This window comes from Gorilla gorilla, chromosome 2 (assembly GCF_029281585.2).
Source record: "Gorilla gorilla gorilla isolate KB3781 chromosome 2, NHGRI_mGorGor1-v2.1_pri, whole genome shotgun sequence".
In the NCBI taxonomy this organism is placed as follows: domain Eukaryota; kingdom Metazoa; phylum Chordata; class Mammalia; order Primates; family Hominidae; genus Gorilla; species Gorilla gorilla.
This window is the reverse complement of record NC_086017.1, coordinates 23,736,706-23,752,517: the sequence shown is the minus strand read 5'-3', so window position 1 is coordinate 23,752,517 and position 15,812 is coordinate 23,736,706. Positions and strand designations below refer to the sequence as shown.

The window sequence follows — 15,812 nt, the reverse complement described above, 5'->3', positions numbered from 1 at the left end:
AAGTCCATCTGTCCCCCACACCCACGCTGCCTTTTGAATAGTTACAGCTACCAAACAAGAAAGGAAATAGAATGTCAGCTACCTTTCTGCGTCCTGGTCTGTGCTCTGCTGATTGTTCTTAAAGGTGTTGAAGCTGCTCATGTCCACATAGCCATCATTTTAGTTTGCTGTGGACAGGGCTCTGCTCTGATCTTCAAACAGCTTCCTGAACACACCAGCCCTGCAGGCCTCCAGGGCAGAATCTGGATATTCTCATAGTCCGAGTTCATGGTTGGAATGTTCTCATAGTCTGAATGGTCAGCGCTGGGGAAGGAGATAGATAGTGGCTTGGCCAGTGGCAAGGGCAGAAAGGGCGGTCAGGGGCGGTCTTTGAAAGACTCCACTCTGGACACCATCCTGCTGAAGGAGACACCTTTCCTCTTGCCGTCTCTATAAAAGATGTGGGATGAAGGGTATTCAGAAGCCTGGAGCTTCCCAGTTTGAGACTTAAGCTGAGGGGAGTTATTGAGGCTTCTCTGGTTGACTTTCCTGGAAGGCCTGTGGCAGCTGGATTCTGAAGAGGGACCTGGAGGAAGACAGCTTCACATGCAATTTACTCTCCGTCTTCTTTTTTTTTGAGATGGAGTCTCACTCTTGTTGCCCAGGCTGGAGTGCAATGGCACAATCTCGGCTCACTGCAACCTCCGCCTCCCAGGTTCAAGCAATTCTCCTGTTTCAGCCTCCCAAGTAGCTGGGATTACAGGTGCACACCACCATGCCTGGCTAATTTTTGTATTTTTAGTAGAGACGGGGTTTCACTATGTTGACCAGGCTGCTCTCGAACTCCTGACCTTCGGTGATCTGCTCACCTCAGCTTCCCAAAGTGCTGGGATGACAGGCATGAGCCACCGCGCCTGGCCTCTCCATCTTGTTAAACATCAGTGCCAGGAACCGCTTAAAGGATGACTTCTTCTTCTTGTACTTGTCCGGGGAGTCGCTGTCGATCAGGAGTGAGGGAGAGCTCTTTGTGATGGGCTTCTTGGTGATGCAGGCCAGGTCGAAAGGAGGTGGGATGTCGACCATGGAAGAAGGCGTGGAGGTGCCGCTGGATGGAAGGTGCTTTCTCTGGGAGAAACTCCCAGACACGACAGAAAGATGTTCCTCTTTCCTCTTTATCCTGTGGTCATCTAACCCCGACCCTTCTGGCTCCCAGTACACAGAGATGGAAACAGGAATCTCTTGGCCTTCCACGGAGAACGACCGAGGGTATAAAGTGAAGGCCCTGGGCTTTGCTGGCAATGCCCTGCTGGCTTCCAGGGGCCTCCCTTCAGTGACAACAGCTCTTTCCTGCCTCCTCTGCGGCACCTCCGATGCCAGGGGCTGAGGAACCTGCCTCAGATCTGGTTTCTTTGGGGGCAGTTTCTGGGACGGTTTCTGGCCACCTTCCCAGAGTGGGGCCAGGCCCTTGTGTCGATGTTCTTCCTGTCCACGGAGACCAGGCTGCCTTCTCCTTCACAGTTCATTTCTTCTTCTGAGCCATAACCACCCAGGGCATCCAATGCAGCCTGCCCTCCTTCTCGAGGGGCTGCCAGACCGGCAGGCCCACTCCCATCACATAGGGGTTGGCCAGTGTGTCATCAACAACCTCCTCCTCCTCTTCCCCCTCCTCCTCCCGGGAGGCTCACTTCCATCACATAGAGGCTGGCCAGCATGTCATCCATGGCCTCCTCCTCCTTCTCCTCCCCTCCTCCTCTCCTCCTCCTCCTGGCAGTCCCACTCCCATCACATAGGGGTTGGCCAGTGTGTCATCCACAGCCTCCTCCTCCTCCCAGCAGGCCCACTCCCATCACATAGAAGCTGGCCAGCGTGTCATCCACGACCTCCTCCTCCTCCTCCTCCTCCCCTCCTCTTCCTGGCAGGCCCACTCCCATAACATAGGGGTTGGCCAGAGTGTCATCCACGAACTCCTCCTCCTCCTCCCCCTCATCCTCCCAGCAGGCCCACTCCCCTCACATAGGGGTTGGCCAGCATGTCATCCACAATGACCTCCTCCTTCTCCTCCTCCTCCTCCCCCACTTCCTCCTCCTCCTCCTTCGACAGGACCACCACATCAGGGGCTGTGGGACCCTCCACCGCTCCATCTTGCAGGGGTCCATGCTGGCCACACAAAGCCCCAACCACGGGGTCCTCCTCCGCACACAGCCCCAACTTTGGTGCCTGCTCTGATTCTAAGCTATTCACTGACTCAGAAAAAGGAGAACAGCTCTCCCTGCAAAAAGAGGTGCTCTTGGTTGGGAAGAACTCGTAGGGGCTTCCTGTGAGGGAAGTTACAAAGTTGTCCATGCAGTTGTTCTGGAAAAGGACGATCTGGCAGCTCTCCTCGGCAGGCTCATCCTGTGCGCGGTCCTCCAGGGTGGCAGCTGCCACTTTCTGGTTGCTTTTCTCCTCATGGTCAGGTAGTTCACCAAGGTCAACCTGCTCCCCACCTATGACACCTGTGGCCTCTTCACATCCCTCCTCAAGAACCTCAGGGCTGTCCATGGCCGTCTCTGCCTCCTGGACCCCGGCCAGCTCCTCCTTCTCAGGGGGCTCCTCGCTGGCTTCCTCAGCATCCTCTCCCATGTCCTCAGTGGGCCTGTTAGGATCCGAACCCTCATGTGCCCCGCTGGGTCTGTCCTGGCACAGCCTTCCTCATCATCCTCCTCTGCCTCCCCAGGGTTGTCGGGGGGCTTGTGGTCCTCTCCATGGATGTGAGGCAGGAGGAGGTCGCTCTGGAAGACCACCTTTCCAGCCCAAGGCCTGCCATTGTCCAGGCTGCACTCCCTGTGTGGCTGCAGCAGCTTCTCTTCCTCCTCACTTCTGGACACCTGCTCTTCTGTCCCTGGCTCATCCGCAGCCCTCTCCTTGGTCCTCAGGAGTGAGGTCTGTGCCTTCTTCACCCTCCCTGCTCAGCAATACTGCAGCTGGGGCAGCAATAGCCGCCAAGTCCTTACCAGCTCCTGTCCTCTCCAGGCCACATGCCTCGCCTCCCTCCTCACGCTCCTCTTCCTTTTCTGCAGAGGCCTCGGGAGACACCAGGGCTGCATTCCCCACACTGCCCCCGTCCTTGGGTTCGTCCTCCCTCAGCAGAGCCCTGAGGACCACGATGTAATCCTCGTCGGTCTCTGACTCAGAGCACTTTGGGACGGACCGGGGCCCCTCATCAAGCCCCCTGTCTACACAGAGCAGCCGTCCGTTGCTGCATTTGTTCAAGCTGTCATTCAGGTACACACTGGCTCTCCACTCGTTTGGGGCAGTCAGCCTGGGCTTGGGGGCAATGGGGGGCCTTCATTGCCCCCAATGTTCACGGGGGACCCGTGAACATGGAGTTTGGACTGTGAAGACTCTCGAGCCTGGCTAAGGAAGGGAATTTGGGTGCGGTCACTGGCTTCAGTGGACTGGTAGTCTTTGGCTTGGGAGCGACAGGTGGTTTTGGCAAATCTAGAGGACAAAAATAAAGAAAAAGAGAAAAAGTACGATTAACTTTATTGCCATTCAGAGTCTCCTACACACCACTTGCAGGGGACGCCGCAGATGGTTCCATCCGCCCATGTGAAGCCCACCTCCCGCGCTTTGTCTTAGGCTTATGCCCTCCACCAGAATCTTTAAAACCCCTTGATTTTCCACTAAAGATTCATTCTGTAAACAAAGTGAACAGACCTTTCTTCTACACGCAGCCCAACTAATGAAAATCAACCAAATGAAATCCTGTGCTCCTCAAATGAAGTGTCCAGGTCAGTGCATTCATTCATCCAGCAGCTACAGATAAACACTTTCTATGACCCAGCAACCATGGGAAAAGGCTGAACTTGGTGTCACCCTCCCTGCTGCCCTCATGGAGCTTACATCCCCCCTTCTACAGCTACTCCATTGGGTACTCACTAGCTACACGCATAGCACTGCAGACGGCAGGGTCTCCTACGGTCAAGAGAAGACAGCCTCTGCTGAGAACTCACCGTTGAGTTAGAATAACTGGAGGGTAGAGCCAGGGACCCTTGGAGTACTATGACTGAATAGCTGCCATCTCATCCCTTCACGAATGACACACCAAAGGTTTGAAACAGTGATGTGTGTTTCTGCTGGGGGTCATGTCTGGAATCTGCATGCTTCAGGACTGTGTCCAGCCAAGCCTCAGTCAGGTGGGGCCCCTGAGAAGGGAGCGAGGCCTGTCTGTGACGTCTGGGAGTGGAGGGCAAGGGTTTGGGGACCCGACCAAGTCGCTTTTGCGAAAGGGACGTCTTTCTCCGTTGTGAAAGGGACCCTCACTCTGGGGACCGCCGTGAGAGTGGGATACGGACTCACACGGCCAGGGCGCGGCCTCGCCAAGGCTGAGGCGGGTCCCTGAGGCGGGGCGATTTGGACGGTGGGGGGGACCCCGATTCTCGGCGAGGGGACCCCGGAGCCGCGCATGCTTCGGCCAAGGCCGAGCAGCACGGGAAGGTCGGGGAATCCTGGGAAGCTCGTCCCGGGCGTCCCGGGGTCTCCAACTTATAGCGCCAGGCCGGGACCCCTGGCGCGCGTGCCTCGGCGCCGCCGGAAGTCGCGTGGGCGGCGGCCGGGGCAGCGCGCGGCTTCGCTTCCGCTCCGGACTCAGGGCTCCGCGCCGGAACCCTGCGCTCTGGCCGCCGCGCGTTCGCCTGCGCCTCTGCCTGAGCCGCAGCCGCACCTCCGTTCTCTCCTAGACATTTCCTCCGCTCCCCAAGAGGAAAGATTTTGTTTTTGTTTTTGTTTTCCTGCTGGGTCAGGGATCCAGGAAGCCGAGGGTCGGGGCGTCCCTGCGCATATTTAAAGGGGCCGTGGCCATGGGCACGGCAGGAGGCTCGTGAGGTTTGAGGGACCAGAACTCAAGCGAGTTGGGCTTCTGGGATGTTCCTGGCTCCTTCACCCAGCGGACCATCTATCCCTTTATTTTTAACTCTGGACATTCGTTCAGTGCCGCGCCAGCCTCTGCGCTGAGCACAGAACAAGACAGCCCCAAATTCTTGCCCTCATGGAGCTTAGACGGGAGGAAGTCGCTGGAGACACCATTTCAAAGCGAGGGAGGGAAACCAGGGCAATGGAGCTGAGCGGTGGCTCTCAGAGGGCTTCACGCATTCTTGGGGCCCTCCGTAGCCTCACTGAATCAGAAACCCCGTGTTTTATCAAACCCTCCAGGTTTGAGAACCACTGGAGTAGAGACTGGGTGATCAAGGAAGGCCTCCCTGAGGAGGTGACATTGGTAAGAGAGACCCAGTTAATGAGGAGCCTTTCCTGATCCACTCAGTACACACCGCGTAGCCCCTCACAGGTACCTGCCTGGTGCTCGGCGACATAGATGACTCAGACCAAGCCTCCACCCTCCAGGAGTTCCCCGTCTGCTTGTCCACACAGACACAGGCAGATAGTTCTGCTACCCCGAGGCTCGTGCTGGGATGGGAACGCACAGGCGCCTGTGGGAGCTCAGAGGAGGACCCCAGTGCGGAGGGTTCAAAAGGAGGAGAGGCCTTCCCAGTAGGAGGAATCGCTGGGGCAAAGACTTCACCGAGGTGGGAGAGGGCCTGGCCTGCTGGAGGAGTGTCCAGAGGTGGTGCTGGAGGCGGACCTGATTTCCCCAGCTGTAAAATTAGGAACTGAATTTGATCCTTTCAAAGTCCTTTCCATCTCTGAGCTGCCCCAGAGTCCTTAATCCTCCAGGCTTCTGTGGAGAAATACTTGTGACTCGAATAGAAAATCTGTGGCTGAATTTGGTGTTACTTAGGCTCTTGATACATTTTATGGGTCCATGCATGGAGGTGTGGCAGGGATGGAGATGGAGGTGATGGTGGAGGTGGTAGAGGTGGCGAAGGTGGCAGTAGCAGAAACAGGTGGTGGAGGTGGTGTTGGAGGTGAAGGAGGCAGAGGTGGTAGTAGAAACTAGTGGTGGAGAGGTCGAGGTGGTGGTGGTGGAGGTGGAGAGGGTGATGGACGTAGTTGTGGAAGTTGTGGTGCAGCTGGAGGACATAATATATTCGGTGGAAGAACTGGAAGTGGTAGAATTGATAGATGATGTAGACATGGTGGAACTGGAAGAGGCGAAGGAGATGGTGGACATGGAACAGGTGATGGAGTGGATTGAGTTGATGGAGGTGGTATAGATGACAGAGCCAAGGGAGGTGATGGAGGTGGTAGAGATGGTGGAGTTGAGGGAGGTGGTGGAGGTGATAGAGGCAGTCGGGTGATGGAGGTGGGACAAGTGATGGAGTGGATTAAGTTGATGGAGGTAGTATAGGTGATGGAGTCAAGGGAGGTGGTGGAAAGGATTGAGTTGATGGAGGTAGTGTAGGTAATGGAGTCAAGGGAGGTGACGGAGGTCATGGAGCAGGTATATCTGTGTTTAAATGTGGGTACAAATGAGTGAGTAGATAAATTGCTTCAATGTTTCATGGAAAAAGAAAGCATGTTTTTAAAACTTGAGCTTGTTTCTGAGATTAGCAATAAAAGCAAAATATCCTAGAACCCCCAGGGTGGGAGCAGGTGAGGGAGACTCAGATAATTCAGTTCACCACCAGTGTTACTCTTCGCTGTCGGCCCTTGCAAAGGAGAAGGGAGGACAACAGGGACAAGGCTTGCTAAGTCCTTTCCACTACTGTTGAATTTGGGCTTTGATGCTAAGCAAAGTCTACTTAAAAAGATCATAGCACCAAGGCCAGCTGGGAAAATGACAGGTCTGAGCTTGTGTAGCTGAAGCCATACAATAGTGTGGAGTGATGGGCTGTGAAGTTGAAATGCTTATTCCTTTGTTTGCTGTGCCTAATAAGAGAAAATGGATGGGAGAGACTGTTGGCTTTACAAACACCCACTGCCAATACTGGTGGTTGTATTTATGGGACTGAGCCACAGCCACTCACTGAATTCAGGGGGAGTAACTGTAAATACCCACAAAAGACATGATGTGTGGGGGTGATGACCATCATCGCTACTTTCTTGAACCTTTAACATATATATTCATCCCAAGAAGTGTATAAAGGAGTTATTATATACCCATTTCACAGATGGAAAAACCGGAGGCCCAGAGAGGGGAAGTGACTTGCCCTTATAGCCCAGCCAGGACTCGCATCCCATTCACCCATTTACTACTCTGTGAATGCTTGCGGTCCATGGCTTTGCCTTTTGGGGGCAAGAGCCTCTCTGTACTTTTCTGGAGGAGCCTGGAAGGTGAAGGACAGGAACTTCTAAGGCAGATGCCAGCAGTGTTAACATCTGAGCAGGCTTTCCGTCTCTCCCCCTTTCTTTTTGCTCTTTCTATCCTGCCCTCTATCTACTTTGGACGATCAGAAGGCCAGCAGCTGCCAGCAACCTTGTGGTGAAAACCCAGCAGGAGTGTTGGAATTGGGGGTCAAGGGGACCATCACCATCCAAGGACCAGCCAGGTGTCCACCACAGAGCCTGCTGGGTATGTGACAGAGCTGTGCCCATGCCCAGCTTTGATCCCAGAAGTTGGGATCAAAGGAACCTGGACATCCAGTGCATCAGCCAGGTGAGGAGGCAGGTAGTGGCACTAATAACAGGCAGTCATAGCAATGACAGTAATAAATGCTGACAGTGGATGCCTGCGGAGCACCTGTTCTGTGCTCCACCCTTTCCATACATCTCATGACATATGGAGGCTGGGCAGGGTCAGCTCAGAGTTTTTATCACTGGGTGGGATTTTTATCACTGGGTGGGATTCAAGGTCTGTGGAGGAAGTGGCCACCTTCTTCTTCCAGGCAGCCATTTTTTTTCCTTGCCCTGGCTTGTTTGGCTTTTTCCCAAGGCTGCATTTCAAAACAGCCCCTCCTGGCTGGCGGGGTGTGGGCACAGCTCTGTCACACACCCAGCAGCAGGGGCAGCTGGCCCTAGGATTCCTGCCCCTCTCTGGGCACGTGGATTGGAGGAAAACCCCTCAAGCCTTCTTCAAAATAGGGAACTGCTCTCCCTGCTTCCTGAAGGACAAGAACTATCCCCATGGCAACCAAGGGATGAAGAGGCCACATTAACCCTTCTGAGGGCAGGCCTGGTTGAGAGCCTCTTCACCAACCCCTCCTGGGTGTGGCACTATACAGGCGACAAGGGGAGTCACATCTCCCAAAGGACATCCCCCAGTCTCACCACCATTCCAAGAGAAGGGCAAGGCTGAGATGTTATACACATTGGATGAAGGGCAACGTTGAGGTGAACTCAGAGGGGCGGACAGTACACGGACTTTGGATTTTATTCTCCTAACAATGCAGAGCCGTAGAGGAGGTAAAGCAGGTGAGGGACAGATTCTTTTTTAAAAAAATTAATTTATTTTTAAATTACACTTTTAAGTTCTGTGGTACATGTGCAGAATGTGCAGGTTTGTTACATAGGTACACACGTGCCATGGTGGTTTGCTGCACCCATGAACCCGTCACCTACATTAGGTATTTAGCCTACTGCTCTCCCTCCCCTAACCCCCCACCCCACAACAGGCCCTGGTGTATGATGTTCCTCTTCCTGTGTACATGTGTTCTCATTGTTTAACTCCCACTTATGAGCGAGAACCTGCAGTGTTTGGTTTTCTGCTCTTGTGTTAGTTTGCTGAGAATGATGGTTTCCAGTTTTATGCATGTCCCTGCAAAGGACATGAACTCATCCTTTTTTATGGCTGCATAGTATTCCATATGTGCCACATTTTCTTTATCCATTCTATCATTGATGAGCATCTGGGTTGGTTCCAAGTCTTTGCTATTGTGAATAGTGCCAAAATAAACATGTGTGCATTGTCTTTATAGTAGAATGATTTATAATCCTTTAGGTATATACCCAGTAATGGGATTGCTGGGTCAAATGGTGTTTCTGGTTCTAGATCCTCGAGGAATCACCACACTGTCTTCCACAATGGTTGAACTAATTTACACTCCCATTAACAGTGTAAAAGCTTTCCTATTTCTCCGCATCATCCCCAGCATCTGTTGTTTTCTGACTTTTTAATGATATTCTAACTCATATTTTGAAAGTTTTCCTTTTGGCCGTGGGCGCTGGTGGGATTTAGTGCAGAGTGACAGGGTCTTGGGACTCTGAAAGGTGTTTTTTTCTGGGGGACTTTGCCCTGTGAACCCTGGAGAGATCTGAGTCATGGGGAGAGGTAGTCATTTGTTGTTGTGGAGGGCGGAGGAGGATGAAGACTCTGTGAAGCATTGGTGTTAATTCTTCATTAAATATTTGACACAATTTATCAGTGATGAATCCTTCTGGTTTGGGGTTTTCTTTGTGGGAAGTTTTTTGATTACCAAACGCATCTCTTTGTTGTATTTCTATTCAGACTTTCTATTTTATTAACAGCTTTGTTGGTTTATAAGTGACAAAATTAAAGTATACATACTAAAAGCACACACATTGATAAATATCAGCATGTGGACCACATGTGAGGCAGAAACCACAGCCACCCCAAAGCCTCCCTGTGCCTTTTTATTATCCCAGCTCCCTGCATCTTCATAGCTCCAAGGTCCATCTTCAGACACTCACTCATCTCTGTTTTGTCATTTGGAGTTTGAAACTCAAAGCTCCAGTTTTATGTGTATGGTTTGAATTAGATCCTTGTGTTATCTCAGTAGTTATAGGGTTAAATTGTCTATTGTATACTTCTTAGTAACATGTTTCAAAGTAAATAGGCTTAACAGAAAAAGCATAACCCCATATGATTAAATGAACCTAGAAAGCATATCCCCTATGATGGGATTAATCATTTTAAAAAGGATATGCTCATCTTAAGAGACATTATGCATTACTGAATAATTAGGGATTTATTGTCCTTCTCCCACATGGATGTTCAGACTTTGATCATTCATTTTTCAGCACTGACTAGCACTGAAGGACTGATGGTGGCGTAGCCATTGTCCACCAGCATCTGGACTCGATGACAGACTGGATCACTCTTCCACACCAGTCCTGAGCAGGAGGCGACAACACAGTCCAAAACATACACAATCACAAAGCAACTCATGAGCAGAAGAATGGTCTGCGTGGCCATTTTTTCTGGGGGTGCTTTTGGAGAAAGGTTGGTGCTGTGAAAATGCTGGGACTGCCTGTTATGCCTGGACAAGAGAATCACCATGTATCCACTGGAGGGGGGCCGTGAGCCCTGCAAGGGAGACATCCTGAAATGTCATCAGTGTGAAAATTGTCTGCTCAAGGAAGCAACTCAGGATCCCAGCAGAACAGGATTGAGTGACAAATGTAAGGCTATTTGAGGCAAGATTTTTGATGGGAAGAGTGGAGACTTAAGAAGCTGTCACTAATGGATATGTGGAAGACCCATAGGAAGAGAAAGCAATGTGGTTGGTGATGTGAGAATCTTTGAACACTGCCAAACAGGAGCTTCTGGGACTGCAGGTGATGGCCGGGAGGATACTCAGCAGGCAGGTGGTGGAAATGGAGAGGCCTCTCATCAACCTGTACCTGTAGATAACTGACTTATGTTTGATGTCATCCCCTGAATCCTGAGACCCAAAAATATCTGTAGCTATGAACTCTGTGGGTAGCAGCAATATGATATGGATTAGAGCCACATGACCAATGATCAGGTCAGCGGGCTTGGTCCTGTGCTTGAGAAGGCACGTGAGGATGTGGAAGAGAAGGAGCATGGCATTGGCAGAGATCCCAATGCCGACTTCAGAGAAAGCAGCATTTCTTATGGCTATGAAACTGGAAAGTCTGTTGTTTTTATTCATCTTATGGGGAAAATAAGCACATAGTGAATGTCTAAGAAGAAAAGCAAGAAAAATTCTTTATTACAAATATTACCACTTCTTTCAATCTCAACCAACATTATTGCCATCATCAAACTACATGAATTAATCCTGATCCAACTTTTCCCCCTTCAGTACTGGACCCCCTCTTCACACCCTCCTGGAAGCCATCCCCACCCTCTCTCTTCTCCCATGACTATGCCATCATGGCCGGACTATGATTCCCATTGCTGGGCTTCCACATTACTTCCATAGTATAACTCCCTATTATTGGGAAGCCATTTTCTTATTTTTACCATAGTTCTACTTCTTCATAGGCAGGAGCAATGAGTTGTTTCCATTTGTATTTGCAGAAACCTGGTAAAGTTCCAGGTACAGTACACAGGAAGAGCTCTACTATTTTTGGTGAATTCAATTCAGGAGAATTTCACAGACATGGAAATGAGACCCCCTCATACAATGAGTATCAATGGTATAGCCATGTATACAGTTATATTATCTCAGTGCTATCTTTATTTTGGTTTCTTTATTGCCAGGCAAATACTTTTTTTTTTTTTTTTTTGAGACAGGGTCTCACTAACTCTGTTGCCCAGGCTAGAGTGCAGTGTTGTATGTGATCAAGGCTCATCGCAACCTGCAACCTTCTCCTTCTGGGCTCAGGTAATCATTCCACATCAGCCTCCTGAGTATCTGAGTATGATTAAATACTCTTAATCATAAGAGATTAGATGTTGGTAAGTGTGGACTCTGAAGTCAAATGCCTTGAACTAAAACCCCAAACTGACATTTACTAAATGTGTGATCTACAATTGTCACCTATACATCTAAACCCTGATTATCTCACCTATAAATACAAAGGACCATATTACTTACTTCTAGAGATGTTATGTATTAGTCTGTTCTCATACTGCTATAAAGAACTGCCTGAGACTGGGTAATTTATAAAAGAAAGAGGTTTAATTGACTCACAGTTCTGCAGGGCTAGGGATGCCTCAGAAAACTTACAGTCATGTCAGAAAGAGAAGCAAACACTTCCTTTTTCACACGGCGGCATCAAGGAGAAGTGCTGAGCAAAAGGGTGAAAAGCCCCTTATAAAACCATCAGATCTCATAAGAATTCACTCACTATCTCAAGAACAGCGTGTGGGTAACTGCCCCCATGATTAAATTACCTCCAACTGGGTCCCTCCCATGACACGTGGGGATTATGGGAACTACAATTCAAGGTGAGATTTGGGTGGGGACACAGAGCCAACTCATATCATTCTGCCCCTGGCCCCTCCAAAATCTCATGTCCTCACATTTCAAAACACAATCATGCCCTTCCAACAGTCCCAGCAAGTCTTAACTCATTCCAGCATTAACCCAAAAGTCCAAGTCCAAAGTCTCATCTGAAATGAGGCAAGTCCCTTCCACCTATGAGCCTTTAAAATCAAAAGCAAGTTAGTTACTTTCTAGATACAATGCAGGTACAGGAATTGGGTAAATACACCCATTCCAAGTGGGAGAAATTGGCCAAAACCAAAGGGCCAAGGCCCCAAGTAAGTCTGAAATCCAGCAGGGCAGCCAAATCTTAAAGCTCTGAAATGATCTCCTTTGACTCCATGTCTCATATCCAGGGCATGCTGATGTAAGAGATAGGCTCCCATGGCCTTGGGCAGCTCAACTCCTGTAGCTTTGCAGGGTAAAGCTCCCCTCCCAGCTGCTTTCATAGGCTGGTGTTGAGTGTCTGCAGCTTTTCCAGATGCATAGCACAAGCTGTTAGTGGATCTACCATTCTGGGGTCTGGAGGATGGTGGCCCTCTTCTCACAGCTCCACGAGGCAGTGCCCCAGTGGGGACTCTGTCTGGGGGCTCCAACCCCACATTTTCCTTTCCCATTGCCCTAGCAGAGGTTCTCCATGTGGGCTCCACCCCTGCAGCAAACTTCTGACTTGACATCCAGGCATTTCTGTACATCCCCTGAAATCTACATGGAGGTTCTGAAACCTCAATTCTAGACTTATGTGCATGTGCAGTCCCAACACCATGTGTAAGCCACCAAAGCTTGGGGCTTGCACCCTCTGAAGCAATGGCCTGAGCTGTATATTGGCCCCTTTTAGCCATGGCTGGGATGCTGGGCACCAACTCCTGAGACTGCACAAAGCAGCAAGCCCTGGGCCAGGCCCATGAAGCCATTATTTCCTGCTAGGCTTCTGGGTCTGTGATGGGAGGGGCTGCTGTGAAGACCTCTGACATGCACTGGAGACATTTTCCCCATTGTCTTGGCAATTAACATTTCACTCCGCATTACTTATGAGAATTTTTGCAGCTGGCTTGAATTTCTCCTCAGAAAATGGGTTTTTCTTTTCTATTGTATCATCTGGCTACAAATTTTCCAAACTTTTATGCTCTGCTTCCCTTTTAAATATAAGTTCCAATTCCAAACCATATCTTTGTGAATACATAAAAGTGAATGCTTTTAACAGCACCAAGTCACCTCTCAAACACTTTGCTGCTTTGAAAATTCTTCCACCAGATGTCCTAAATCATCTCTTTCACGTTCAAACTTCCACAGATCTCTAGAATGGGGCAAAATGCTGCCAGTCTCTTTGCTAAAATGTAGCAAGAGTCACCTTTACTCCAGTTCCCAACGAGTTCCTCATCTCCATCTGAGACCACTTCAGCCTGGACTTGATTGTCTGTGTCACTATCAACATTTTGGTCAAAGCCATTCAGTAAGTCTCTAGGAAGTTCCAAACTTTCCCACATCTTCCTGTCTTCTTCTGAGCCCTCCAAACTGTTCCAGCCTCTGCCTGTTATCCATTTCCAAAGTTGCTTCTACATTTTTGGGTATCTTTACAGCAGCACTCCACTACCTGGTACAGATTTACTGTGTTAGTCCATTCTCACACTGCTATAAAGAACTGCCCAAGACTGGGTAATTTATAAAGGAAAGAGGTTTAATTGACTCACAGTTCCACAGGGCTGGGGAGACCTCAGGAAACTTAACAATAATGGCATAAGAGGAAGTAAACACATCCTTCTTCACATGGTGGCAGCAAAGAGAAGTGCTGAGCAAAAGGGCTAAAAGCCCCTTATAAAACCATCAAATCTCATGATGACTCACTCACTATCTTGAGAACAGCATTAGGTAACTGCCCCCATGATTAAATTACCTCCCACCAGGTCACTCCCATGACACGTGGGGATTATGGCAACTACAATTCAAGCTGAGATTTGGGTGGGGACACAGAGCCAAACCATATCATGGTATGCATGCAAAAAAATTAAACGTATCAAATATAGATAGTTCCTGACAAATAATAATCTCCACTGAAATTGCAACCATAATTTTTATTATTATATAATTCCTCATACATGTGATTGAGAGAATGCCGTTATTTTAATAAATTTTCAGATTTGTTCATGCCTAAAAGACCAAGGAGAAATGAATGCCAAAATAGTAGACTTTCAACAATCTCTGTTCTTAGGACATTGATGGAATTTAAAACTTTTTCTCTGAATCCCTGAAGATATTTATATAGTTGGAACTCATGCCAGAAAAACCTAGTCTAAGTGAGTAGAGTCATCAATTATTAGCAGGACCACATTCCAAAATTTCTTCTCTCTTCATTCTTAGGCACATGAAAATAGTGGTAAATATATTCATAATTTAAATAGATTAGAATAATTTTTCTACAGATATAATTAGAAGACATCGCTCCACTTCTACCATAAAAGGTGGTTCTCCATAGGAGTTCAACCTTTCATGTCTTCTTTAAGTCAGCAAGGATATTTTCCCAGTTATGGGGTCCAAGTGTTAAAATTCTACTAAGAAATTTGTTAAGAGCTAGTTGTGGAATATTTCACATGATTAATACAGCTATCTACTTATTTATAAATGTGAGGTACATAACATTGCATAATGGTTCAGTCACATACTTTCACAGATTTGTCATCAGAAAATCAATAGTGTCAGTCTAAATTAGGGCATGTTGTTCTTTCTTTCTTTCTTTCTTTCTTTCTTTCTTTCTTTCTTTCTTTTTCTGAGACAGAGTCTTGCTCTGTCACCCAGGCTGGAGTGCAGTGGTGCGATCTCTGCTCACTGCAACCTCTGCCTCCCAGGTTCAGGCAATTCCCCTGCCTCGGCCTCCCAAGTAGGTGGGATTACAAGGGGGTGCCATCATGCCCAGCTAATTTTTGTATTTTTAGTAGAGACAGGTTTTCACCATGTTGGACAGGCTGGTCTTGAACTCCTGACCTCAAATGGTCCACCCGCTTCAGCCTACCAAAGTGCTGGGATTAGAGGCGTTAGCCACCATGCCCGGGTATATCTTTTTATAGTTGAGTTTAAGAGGTTCTTTTTACAATGTAGATACAAGTCTAAAGCAGGTGAATCCTTTCTGAATATTTTCTCTCAGCATATGCCTCTTATTAATACTTTTAATTGTGACTTTTGATGATTAAATGTGGTTTTTATAAAACCTAATTTATCTTTTTTTTTTTTCTGTTATGGCTATTGCTTTTGTGTCTTAAGACAGGGGTTCCAAACCCCTGGGCCATGGTTTGTGGCCTGTTAGGAACCAGGCCACACAGCCAGAGGTGAGTGGCAGGTGAGCTGGCAAAGCTGAGCTCTGCCTTCTGTCAGATCAGCAGTGGCATTAGATTCTCAGAGGAATGCGAACCCTATTGTGAACTACACAGGAAAGGAATGTAGGCTGTGTGCTCCTTATGAGAATCTAATGCCTGATAATCTATCATTGTCTCCCATCACCCCTAGATGGGACCATTGCAGGAAAACAAGCTCAGGGTTCCCAATGATTCTACATTATGGTGAATATGTGTATTAGTCAAGAGTTCTCTAAAAGGACAGAACTAATAGGATAGGTGAATATATGAAGGGGAGTTTATTAGAATGACTGACATGATCACAAGATGAAGTCCCACAATAGGCTATCTGCAAGCTGAGGAGCCAGGAAGTTAGTCCAAGTCCCAAAACCTCAAAAGTAGGGAAGCCGATAATGCAGCCTTCGGTCTGTGGCTGAAGGCCCGAGAGCCTGTGGCAAACCACTAGTGTAAGTCCAAGAGTCCAAAAGCTGAAGAA

At 48.7% G+C, this 15,812-nt stretch overlaps 1 protein-coding gene and 1 pseudogene across 2 annotated transcripts in view; both read right to left on the bottom strand.

The window, feature by feature from the left end:
- LOC101154278 (uncharacterized protein DDB_G0271670-like) overlaps positions 1-230 on the bottom strand; it is a 126,152-nt gene extending 125,922 nt beyond the window's left edge. For both annotated transcript variants that reach the window (XM_019023125.4, XM_055381066.2), the window contains exon 1: positions 83-230. The gene's annotated coding sequence lies outside the window, so the exon portion shown is untranslated. The remainder of the gene's footprint in view (positions 1-82) is intronic.
- LOC101146588 (FYVE, RhoGEF and PH domain-containing protein 5-like) lies at positions 79-10,709 on the bottom strand (annotated as a pseudogene).
- Between the last annotated feature and the right edge of the window lie 5,103 nt (positions 10,710-15,812).